Raw genomic sequence first — 12491 nt, forward strand, 5'->3', positions numbered from 1 at the left:
ACATTCTAAAACACACATCATTTGGTTAACACCAAGAACACAGACATACCTGCAGCAGAAGTCAAAGGTTTTAGAAAAGTCCCTCCTGCTAACAAATGCCTCCATTAACCAGAATGAAGTCACTGTCTGGTGTCCCCTCAAATTCCATAGTGCTTTCCAGTAACTGCCGGCGATGCATTGCAGACAAGTAAATGTTTCCTACGTAATTTTGGAAAACTCTATGATCAATCAGGTTCTAAAGAGAAGTAGTATATTTATTTTGCACCATATTTAATTTGTTGCCAGCTTCCTTTGGAGTTGAATCCTCTATAGGTTCCTGTACTGTGGAAGCATTCTTATGATTATTAATGCATGCATGAAAAAAATACAAGAGTCTGAGAAAATCCTTTATTTTTGTAACAGTCCTAAAATTGTTGCAAAGTGCTAAAAAAAAGTCCTGTGTGCTTCATTTTGGCTTGATGGCCTATATTCTGAATAATATAGTGTAGCATGTCTGAAATGTGTGTGAATGCACAGTTATGTCTTCAACTCACAATGCATTATCTAAATGATGAATGAGCCCAACAACAGCCTGACAACTAGTGGGACATTTGCCAAGGGATTACTTCTAGCATGTTAAACGGTATTATTATATATAACAAATCATCATCATCAACAGAACATCATTATCATATCAGTAAAACAAATTCAGCATAGTTGTAACAGGTCAGATTTGATTATTTGGCCAAAAAAAAAAAAAAATCACAGGATTGCCTTTTACCCTTTTTTTTGATATATACATACTTTCTATGTACAGTATCTCACAAAAGTGAGTACATCCCTGACATTTTTGTAAATATTTTATTATATATTTTCATGTGACAACACTGAAGAAATGACACTTTGCTACAATGTAAAGTAGTGAGTGCACAGCTTGTATAACAGTGTAAATTTGCTGTCCCCTCAAAATAACTCAACACACAGCCATTAATGTCTAAACTGCTGGCAACAAAAGTGAGTACACTCTTAAGTGAAAATGTCCAAATTGGGCCCACAAGTGTCAATATTTTGTGTGGTCACCAATATTTTCCAGCACTGCCTTAACCCCCTTAGGCATGGAATTCACCAGAGCTTCATAGGTTGCCACTAAAGTCCCCTTACACTCCTCTACGATGGGATCACTGAGCTGGTGGATGTTAGAGACCTTGTGCTCCTCAACCTTCCATTTTAGGATGTCCCACAGATGCTCAATAGGGTTTAGGTCTGGAGACATGATTAGCCAGTCCATCACCTTTACCCTCAGCTTCTTTAGCAAGGCAATGGTCGTCTTGGAGGTGGGTTTGGGGTCGTTATCATATTGGAATACTGCCCTGTGGCCCAGAGGGGAGCATGCTCTGCTTCAGTATGTAACAGTACATGTTGGCATTCATGGTTTCCTCAATGAACTGTAGCTCCCCAGTCCCAGCAGTACTCATGCAGCCCCAGACCATGACATTCCCACCTCTATGCTTGACTGTAGGCAAGACAAACTTGTCTTTGTACTCCTCACCTGGTTGCTGCCACACACGCTTGACACCATCTGAACCAAATAAGTTTATCATGGGCTCATCAGACCACAGAACATGGTTCCAGTAATCCATGTCCTTAGTCTGCTTGTCTTCAGCAAACTGTTTGTGGGCTTTCTTGTGCATCATCTTTAAAAGAGGCTTCCCTCTGGGACGACAGCCATGCAGACCAATTTGATGCAGTGTGCAGCATAAGGTCTGAGCACTGACAGGCTGACCCCTTACCTCTTCAATTTCTGCAGCAATGCTGGCAGCACTCATACATCTATTTCCCAAAGATAACCTCTGGATATGATGCTGAGCACGTGCACTCAACTTCTTTGGTCGACCATGGTGAGGCCTGTTCTGAGTGGAACCTGTCCTGTTAAACCGCTGTATGGTCTTGGCCACCGTGCTGCAGCTCAGTTTCAGGGTCTTGGTAATCTTCTTATAGCCCAGACCATCTTTATGTACAGCAACAATTCTTTTTTTTCAGATCCTCAGAGAGTTCTTTGCCATGAGGTGATGTTGAACTTCCAGTGACCAGTATGAGAGAGTGAGAGCGATAACCCCAAATTTAACATACCTGCTCCCCATTCACACCTGAGACCTTGTAACACTAACAAATCACATGACACCGGGGAGGGAAAATGGCTAATTGGGCCCACTTTGGCCATTTTCCCTTAGGGGTGTACTCACTTTTGTTGCCAGCGGTTTAGACATTAATGGTTATTTTGAGGGGACCGAAAAAAGTTACACTGTTATACAAGCTGTACACTCACTACTTTACATTGTAGCAAAGAGTCATTTCTTCAGTGTTGTCACATGAAAAGATATAATAAAATATTTACAAAAATGTGAGGGGTGTACTCACTTTTGTGAGATACTGTACCTATTTGGAAATACTATTCAACAGTTTCATACAAAAGTAACAGGAAATGGGTTATTTACTTACCTTTGTGTTTTCTGTATAGCACTGGCCACAAACATCAGAAAGCAGCACAATGCAAAGATAATTTAGGTTTAGCTTGAGGTCTAAATATAACTGTTCAAGAAGCCCTATTATGCTATAGAGGGGGTTTGGGGCACAGACAGACATTTCTATCTCTGGAGAAAAATCCACTATCATACAACTTTTTCTAACCTGCCTGATTGCTTTTACCTTCCCAGGAATTCAGGCTTATGGTGTCCAAAAATGACCACAGCAATCAGATGATAGGACAATTTGGCTGAAATTGGCAAGGTTTGGAAAAGGCCATTTTATGTCTATGAGTGCCTTAAAATGACGCAAATATATTAGATGGCAGTTGACGGAGCCAGCTGGATCACGCAATGACCTGAAGTCTACAAGTCCCAACTAAACCCCTCTGACAGCTCAGCTTCAAGCGCTTAGACATGGTTAGAAAACCTATCCTGATCACTATAGTTCCTCCCTTTGATAATCAAGGTCTGCCAGCACCGCTCACCAACTCCGCTTCCCTTGCCAAGAGGCTGAGAACAGTGTTTGGAGGAAGCGAGATCACATCTGCATATCGTACCTTAACCCCCCACCTTTAAATCTATGGCCACCTAATAACGTATGACACATGTTCTTATCTCTATATTATCTGTTGATACTGTCAATGAATTTCTACTAAGTGCTTGCATAAGTAAAATTATTATTATTATTTTTTTTGTCTGAAACTATCCATGTCCTGCACTAAGCCTATAGATTCCATTACTAGATCTTACTTACAGTAATTCATGCCTTCCATTTGCAAAACATTTTCTTACTGCCATCTATCAAATTTTACGATGACTAACCAATGTTGGTGCTAATATGACTTTCATGAATTTCCTTCTAAATCCAGAGCCATGTTCTAATAAAGTTAATTTAAAACTGAATTTAGCTTTTTCATTAGAAATGTGCACATATGTATGAGTGCCAGTATGGAGAAATGCATTTGATTTACTGCTTATATATGTGGAATATAATAGGTTAGGCATTTCTTATAGCTGTAAAGTTTCAGTGGCGCTCTAATGCCCTCAGCCACTGGCTAATAACATACATAAAAGGCTGTCATTTTTTTAGTAAAGCAAGAAAATGTCCTATAATATGTATGTACTATGCTATAAATTCTATGCATTATTAATGTATATTTATTACTTAGAAATATGCACCAGTACCAATGAATTCATAACATTTTACCATAATCTATGGCAACCAATCACAACTCTTATCTATCTTGGACAGTTAGAACGAATAAAACTCAGAACGACATCTTGAAATAAGGTAATTGAGTTTGGTGTCATTATCATTTCAGGTGTGAGGTTAACCTAACCTGCGCTATAAAATATTTATCCAATAAATAATGCAGTAATATATGCATGCAAAAAAATAATGCTCTCTTTTTACACTATAATACATGAAGACGGGTCACATTCATGCAGAAAATTCTGAAAGTTTCTAAGGGTTCTCCATACTTTATATAATTCACGACATGATGCAAATCTGTGCGGGTTATGAACACCTTTGAAGATCAGAAATGTTTGTCACTAAACACATTAATGACCCAATCAATACAAGCAAGCAATGTACAAATCATGGCTTGCAAGTCCTGGGTCTTTGCTTCACTTGCAAATCTTGGGTTTTGTTTGGCCACCCTATCTTAAAATTGAAGTTTAGTACAATTTAAGTAAAGGTCTGATGGCCTTGCTAGTTTAAAAGAAGCAAATTAGGACACTCATGTACTAATTACAAGTCAGAAGGTGCTCCCTGCTGGTTGGCTGACAAACTGGTTGCTGCTATTTCCTTATCTCTGCAGCAGATGTATGGAAGGCAGGTGCACTGATTGGCAAAGAAACCACTGTCGGCCACTGCAGAAAGCTGAAAATAACCGATAACATACTTGAAGAAACACAAGGAAGCCCTTACCAGCTATTAGGTAACATGTACCATTAGGCATGCATCATTTAAAGTGTATCCATAGGCAAAACCTTTATTTTAGTCTTTGATGTCTTCCATTGGTAGCCCCTGCTCTGGTGACAACTGTCTAAAAAGGGAATTTCCTTCAGTTTCCCTATACGCAAAAAAAAAAAAAAAAATGTTTTGGCTATACAAAAAGAAAAGGAGAAAGCCATAAACGTTATCCCTATATGATAAAATGAGGTTGATTTACTAAATGTAAAACGATTGTTCACTCTGCAGGGGAATTTTCTTTTAGTTTAGTGAATACAATGAAGCTCTGCCAACTTTCATTTTCTAATCAAGAGCATTAAAAAATTGTTTTTTTTTTTCATTTTCTTTGCATGTGATTTGCGCCACATTCACTAAGCTAAGGAAAAATTCTGCTGCAACATGAAAATTCCCCTGGCAAGTGATCAGCCTATTTGCCTTATCAACCCCTATGTGTAGAACTACCTGAAGTCATCATGGCTTCTTTAGCTCCATCTCCTAAATGGGCACTTTAATGAGCAAGTTATGTCACCACTAACTACCAAAATAATAGGGGCACTTCTCCTCCAATAAATGCCAATGAAACCAGGGTACTTAACTTACCTAGTGTAAGGAACGCACAGTGACATCCCGGGGGCGTATGAGAATGCGCATGCGCGAATTCACTCGTTCCCGTTTAATGACGAACTTGCGTTCACTAATGCGCATACGAGCACGCGCACACGCGACGCGCACACGCAATAGTGTCACGATTTGGCGCCATACATGGCCCATAAAAAGGTGACTGACACACTTGTTCCTTGCTGTCTTGTCTGCAGCTTTACCTGTACTCCTGATCCTGAACCTGCTGTATCCTGTTGACTTCCTGATTGACCTCCTGGCTTGTCCCTTACTTTGTCTGCTTACTGCCCGCCCTGACCTTGGCTTGTTCCTGTGACTACTCTCCTGCCTTATCCTTTTCGGCTTATCTGCTTCCAGTTCTGGACTTGTTCACCTCCTGGTCGGGTGACCCTGGGGACCGCGACCTGGTGTTCAGCACGCAGCAAAATCCATCCTCACCATCAGAGGCTCTAGTGAAGACCTGCTATCACTTAGACTCGGGCCAGTATAATCTGTCCATGTTCCTGTTGTACCGGATCCCGCTAGGCTACCTCTGCACATCAAGCTCAGCCACCATCACCTTTACACCTAGTAACTAGAAACTTCTTCCCTGACCACCAATTTAACAAGGGCAGTTTGCTGACCATGTAAGCGGGCACTTCTCCACTGACCACCAATGTAATAAGGGCACTTCTGACCAAGCTTCACAGGGCCTTCAGCTTTTATAAGAGCAGTGTTAACAGCAAGTTTTGACAAAGCATTTGCAGAGCTTTCAGCAAGCTTTGCTGAAGCTTTTAAAATACCATTCAGCCCCAGATTGTAAATGTTGAACACAGATCCTAAAGAGAGTGCTGATTGCCACATTAAACAGGCTGCTTGCAGGCTTCAGCACTTTTTGAAGCTTACTGAAAGCTTTCTGAAGCCTGCTAGCAGCTTGCTTAAAATGGCAATCAACACTTCCATCAGGATCTGTGTTCATCATTTACAAACTAGAGTTAATTGTGCTTTCTGAAAGCTCTGCCAATGCTCTGTTAAAGCTTGCTGCTCGCACTGGTCTTATACAAGCTGAAGCCTGCGTGGAACAGGCCAAACACTTCTTTTACTAGCTAAATGCCCGAACACACCCACATATTTTTTTTTATTTTTATTTTTTTTATTTATTAATTTGTTTTTGTTTTTTATATATTTTTTCAATCGTACGATAATCTGATCGATAGGACACAGCTTTTGAGGGCTGCCCACAACAATTCCTGCAAAATTATGCGATGGGATAAACACAAATGTTTTTCTTTTACGATACCAGATCATACAATTTTCAAATAATCAGTACAGTTGCCGTTCGAAAATACAACACATTACATCACTTCTGATTTTTTTTATTGTGTCGTACGAGAATTTTTCGTACCTTTAGTAAACTCTTCATTGTCTATATGAAACTAGCATGCAAAAAAAGAACTGTCATTTATTTGATAATCTCATTGTGTGCACTAGGCATAATGTGAGGTGAACATTTGCACAGCTTACCATGATAAGGTGAGTATTGTCCTTTCTAATGGACACAAAATGTACTGGGGGCTTTTACTGGGGGCTGTCTATTGACTTTCAGTTTAAAAGGGGTAAAAATAAAAGGAGGACATAGGAAACAGCTTTGAAGAGGCGATAATAATAATTTCACCAAATTAGTGCAATAAATCAAATAATATACACCAAGTTGCACAAAATTATTGATAGATGTAATAAATATGTGAAAAATTAGTAAATCATATAAAAAATGTGATAGTAATACTTTCACCAAATTAGTGCAATAAATCAAATAATATACACCAAATTGCGCAAAATTATTGATAGATGTAAAAAATATGTAAAAAATCAGTAAATCATATAAAAAATGAATAATCTAGCTGTGCAAAATTCATATATAAACAAACTCAAAAAAATTAACACACACTGTGACCATAACATTAAAGTCCCATTATGTGCTCAAAGCGATCACACACGCCTAAAATTGGGCAGTGTCGCTACATAGTGTAATCAAAGTTCCAAAATAATTCAACAAATAAATAGCAAGTGCTCCTGCTAGTGGTCAATAATCCTGGAATGGTGATCCTTTAAGGCTCCATTCACACTACCGCGACTTGTCAGCCTGACAAGTCGCGGTCCGTCGCGGTCGATGCAGTGCTACAGGAGCCGTTCTAATAGGAGCGACACACAAGTCACTCTGACTTAGAAAAAGGGTCCTGTACTACTTCGGGGCGACCTCGGAGCGACTTGCATAGACATTCATTATATGAAGTCCGTGCAAGTCGCGCCAAAGTCGCGGTGCACGGGACTTCAAAGGTCGTCCCCGAAGTCGTGCCGGAGTCGTGCCGCTGCAGTGTGAATGCGGTCTAAGTTAAGTCTTTGAAATCCTATTTGGACTCTCCAGGTGTGGTTCCTGTGAATCAGACAACTATCATCTTATTAAACCGCCACCAATGTGCACACCAACTCCCATTAGATGGTTCCTTACCAGAAATAGTGGCCCCCCATTCTCATGGTATCGGCCAAAGTGCTTTGGTAATAACTGTATCGGTAATTCTCTCCCGGTTAGAATGAGCTCAGAGGGACCTCTTGTGCAGGATTCCCATCAGATAATATGGAAGAAAGAAAAAACTCTCCTTGGGTGATACCGTTTTAAATTAACAAATTTATTAAACTAATCCTTCACCCATTGCACTTACATAAAAAGCATAAAACAGCACATTGATAGATCCACAATAGGAAGTGGAGCGCTCCAGTGGTCCTTTCCACCTCCACGCTGGTTGACAGACCACAGACGCAGTCTTAATACTTATTGGCCACCAGTGGTAATGGAACCTGTTACTCAGTAAGAAAAATACCATGTGCCAAGTAATTGGAGGAGGGCCCATAAATAAGAATAACTTAGGATGAAAGTATACTTAATTCACCACTTGGCATAGACATGAATGCTTGGGCAAAGGCGAATAATGGCTTCAGAAGATGTGTCATGCCATAAGCATAGGGAAATGCACTGACTGTTGAGATATAAAATTGAATACTCTGCATACAAGGTATTATTAAGTTATTATAGTCACTTTAACTGCAGGTATTATAGAGCCTTTGACCTTCATAAAAATGAGTTATTCTTTAAAATTAGATAGACTTCCTATTTTCAATATAACGTTCACACGGTTTAAGTGCCAGTATAAGAGGGATGGAAGCCATTTGTTTACATTCCATGATACGGCCTCATACTGAGCAGGGGCATCCTGCGATTGTACAGACAGCCGCTGTCAAACAACAATGTATTTTAATTCATACCAAATAAGTAAATCAGAGTTGACACATGCGTGATCTGACACTGCATAACCGACTGCTACAATAAACATTAACATTGCAATAAAGAACATACTCATCTGCCTTTGGCTTAATGCAAATACATGCTGTACCTAATGTCATTCCAAGGTATTCCAATCAGTTATCCTGAATCTTTATAAGAAACTGTATTTATTAATCACTAGAAGCAAAGACTATGAACTTACAATTGCTAGTAAAATCATTCGGTAAAAATCAAGTATCTTTATACTGGGGATGTATCATCTTCATTTCTTATTATATGTATACAGTGCATCCAGAAAGGATTCACTTTCTCCACATTTTGTTATGTTACAGCCTTATTCCAATATGGATTAAATTCCTTATTTTCCCAAAATTCTACAAACAATACCCCATAATGACAACGTGAAAGAAGTTTGTTTGAAATCTTTGCATATTTATTAAAAAAAAAAAAAAAAATCATAAGTATTCACAGCTTTTGCCATGACAATTGAGCTCAGGGGCATCCTGTTTCCACCAACCATCCTTGAGATGTTTCTACAACTTGATTGGAGTCCATCTGTGGTAAATCATGATTGGACATGATTTGAAAAGGCACACACCTGTCTATATAAGGTCTCACAGTTCAGGGGAGCACTGGGCCAGGGGGCAGGGGGGAAATTGCCCCCTGGGTGCTCTGATGCCCTGTAAAAAGGCTGCACTGCTTCTGCCACAGACATTCTTAATTTAATCCTGGTGAAGATAAGTAAAAGGTACCCGCAGCTGACCTACTGAGTGCAGGATGAAGATAAGGACAGAGTGCAGCCCCCCAGCATGGATGGTGTAAACTGTGTCCGAGCAGAAGCCGGTTCCATGCCCCACTGGAGACTCTCCCCCAGTCAGCCCAAGCCGAGCTGTCCCACCTCCCCCCAACCGCCCCCTGCTGGCCAGGTTAAGAACCCAGATTCGGCCGGTGGGTAGAGAGTACCTGGAGCAGGGCTTCAGCCTGGAATGAGGGTCAGACAGAGGCCGGGAAGAGGGAGAGTGGGAGGGGGGCCGAGTCGCTCCACCATGGGCTTCTGGAATGTACTTGCCCCCTGGGCCGAAAGTTGCAAGTCAGCCCCTGCCACAGTTAACAGTGCATGTCAGTGCACAAACCAAGCCATGAAGTCCAAGGAATTATCTTTAGACCTCAGAGGATTGTATCGAGGCACAGATGTGGGGGAGGGTACAGAAAAGTTTCTGCAGCAGGTATTAATGAGCACAGTGGCCTCCATCATCTATAAATAGAAGTAGTATGGAACCACCAGGACTCTTCCTAGTGCAGGCCGCCCGGCCAAACTTAGCAATGGGGGGAGAAGGGCCTTAATCAGGGAGGTGATCAAGAACCCAATGGTCTCTCTGACAGAGCTCAATTATTTCTCTGTGGAGAGAGAGGAGAACTTTACAGAAGAAAAACCATCTCTGCAGCACTCCACTAATCAGGCCTATATGGTAGAGTGGCCGGACAGAAGCCACTCCTCAGTAAAAGGCACATGACTGCCCACCTAGAATTTGCCAAAAGGCACGTAAAGGACTCTCAGACCATGAGAAACAAAATTCTCTGGTCTGTTGAAACAAAGATTGAACTCTTTGGCCTTAATAGCAGTGCCATGTCTGGAGGAAAACAGGCCTCGCTCATCACCTGTCCAATACCATCCCTACAGTAAAGCATGGTGGTGGCAACATCATGCTGTGGGGATGTTTTTCAGCGGCAGGAACTGGGAGACTAGTCAGGATCGAGGGAAAGATGAATGCAGCAATATACAGAGAAACCTGCTCCAGAGCGCTCTGGATCTCAGACTGGGGTGAAGGTTCATCTTCCAATGGGACAAAAACCCTAAGCACACAGCCAAGATAACAAAGGAGTGACTATGGGGCAACTCTGTGAATGTCCTTGAGTATCCCAGCCAGAGTCCAGACTTGAACCCGATTGAACATCTCTGGAGAGATCTGAAAATGGCTGGGCACAGATGCTCCCCATCTGACCTGATGGAACTTGAGAGGTCTTGCAAAGAAGAATGGGAGAAACTGCCCAAAAATCAGTGTGTGCCAAGCTTGTGGCATCATACTCAAAAAGACTTGAGGTTGTAATTGGAGCCAAAGGTGCTTCAACAATGTATTGAGCAAAGGCTGTGAATACTTATGTACATGGGATTTTTAATTTTACAGTGCCTTGCGAAAGTATTCGGCCCCCTTGAACTTTGCAACCTTTTGCCACATTTCAGGCTTCAAACATAAAGATATAAAACTGTATTTTTTTGTGAAATAAGTGGGACACAATCATGAAGTGGAGCAAAATTTATTGGATATTTCCATCTTTTTTAACAAATAAAAAACTGAAAAATTGGGCGTGCAAAATTATTCAGCACCCTTAAGTTAATACTTTGTAGCGCCACCTTTTGCTGCGATTACAGCTGTAAGTCGCTTGGGGTATGTCTCTATCAGTTTTGCACATCGATAGACTGACATTTTTGCCCACTCCTCCTTGCAAAACAGCTCGAGCTCAGTGAGGTTGGATGGAGAGCGTTTGTGAACAGCAGTTTTCAGTTCTTTCCACAGATTCTCGATTGGATTCAGGTCTGGACTTTGACTTGGCCATTCTAACACCTGGATATGTTTATTTGTGAACCATTCCATTGTAGGTTTTGCTTTATGCTTAGGATCATTGTCTTATTGGAAGACAAATCTCCGTTCCAGTCTCAGGTCTTTTGCAGACTCCATCAGGTTTTCTTCCAGAATGGTCCTGTATTTGGCTCCATCCATCTTCCCATCAATTTTAACCATCTTCCCTGTCCCTGCTGAAGAAAAGCAGGCCCAAACCATGATGCTGCCTGCACCATGTTTGACAGTGGGGATGGTGTGTTCAGGGTGATGAGCTGTGTTGCTTTTACGCCAAACATAACGTTTTGCATTGTTGCCAAAAAGTTTGATTTTGGTTTCATCTGACCAGAGCACCTTCTTCCACATGTTTGGTGTGTCTCCCAGGTGGCTTGTGGCAAACTTTAAATTACACTTTTTATGGATATCTTTAAGAAATGGCTTTCTTCTTGCCACTCATCCATAAAGGCCAGATTTGTGCAGTATAAGACTGATTGTTGTCCTATGGACAGAGTCTCCCACCTCAGCTGTAGATCTCTGCAGTTCATCCAGAGTGATCATGGGCCTCTTGGCTGCATCTCTGATCAGTCTTCTCCTTGTATGAGCTGAAAGTTTAGAGGGGCGGCCAGGTGTTCGTAGATTTGCAGTGGTCTGATACTCCTTCCATTTCAATATTATCGCTTGCACAGTGCTCCTTGGGATGTTTAAAGCTTGGGAAATCTTTTTGTATCCAAATGCAGCTTTAAACTTCTCTACAACAGAATCTCGGACCTGCCTGGTGTGTTCCTTGTTCTTCATGATGCTCTCTGCGCTTTAAACGGACCTCTGAGATTATCACAGTGCAGGTGCATTTATACGGAGACTTGATTACACACAGGTGGATTCTATTTATCATCATTAGTCATTTAGGTCAACATTGGATCATTCAGAGATCCTCACTGAACTTCTGGAGAGAGTTTGCTGCACTGAAAGTAAAGGGGCCCAATTTTTCAGTTTTTTATTTGTTAAAAAAGTTTGAAATATCCAATAAATTTCATTCCACTTCATGATTGTGTCCCACTTGTTGTTGATTCTTCACAAAAAATTACAGTTTTATATCTTTATGTTTGAAGCCTGAAATGTGGCAAAGGTCGCAAAGTTCAAGGGAGCCGAATACTTTCGCAAGGCACTGTAGTTTTAATAAATTTGCAAAGTTTTCAAACAAACTTCTTTCACATTGTCACTATGGGGTATTGTTTGTAGAATTTTGAGGAAAACAATAAATTTAATCCATTTTGGCATAAGGCTGTAACATAACAAAATGTGGAAAAAGTGAAGCGCTGTAAATACTTTCTGGATGCACTGTATATGACTGATATTTTTAGCTAAGTAGACATGATGCTGATCAGTCCAGGTGGAAACATTTGAAGACACAGCTGTAAATACAATGTACCATAATGTTGCAGTGTCTGTAGTGACCATATTGCAACTGAAACTAC

The 12491-nt window shown here is 40.9% G+C and overlaps 1 protein-coding gene across 2 annotated transcripts in view; it reads right to left on the bottom strand.

The window, feature by feature from the left end:
• Window positions 1–12491, bottom strand: part of RASGEF1A (RasGEF domain family member 1A) — a 565812-nt gene that overhangs the window by 260919 nt on the left and 292402 nt on the right. The window contains exon 3 of one of the 2 annotated variants that reach the window (XM_082267364.1): window positions 2479–2499. The exons of the other annotated variant lie outside the window; for it this stretch is intronic. The gene's annotated coding sequence lies outside the window, so the exon portion shown is untranslated. The remainder of the gene's footprint in view (window positions 1–2478; window positions 2500–12491) is intronic. 2 annotated transcript variants of the gene reach the window in all.

The sequence above is a fragment of the Pelophylax lessonae genome, assembly GCF_965119305.1.
Source record: "Pelophylax lessonae genome assembly, chromosome: 9".
NCBI classification, from domain to species: domain Eukaryota; kingdom Metazoa; phylum Chordata; class Amphibia; order Anura; family Ranidae; genus Pelophylax; species Pelophylax lessonae.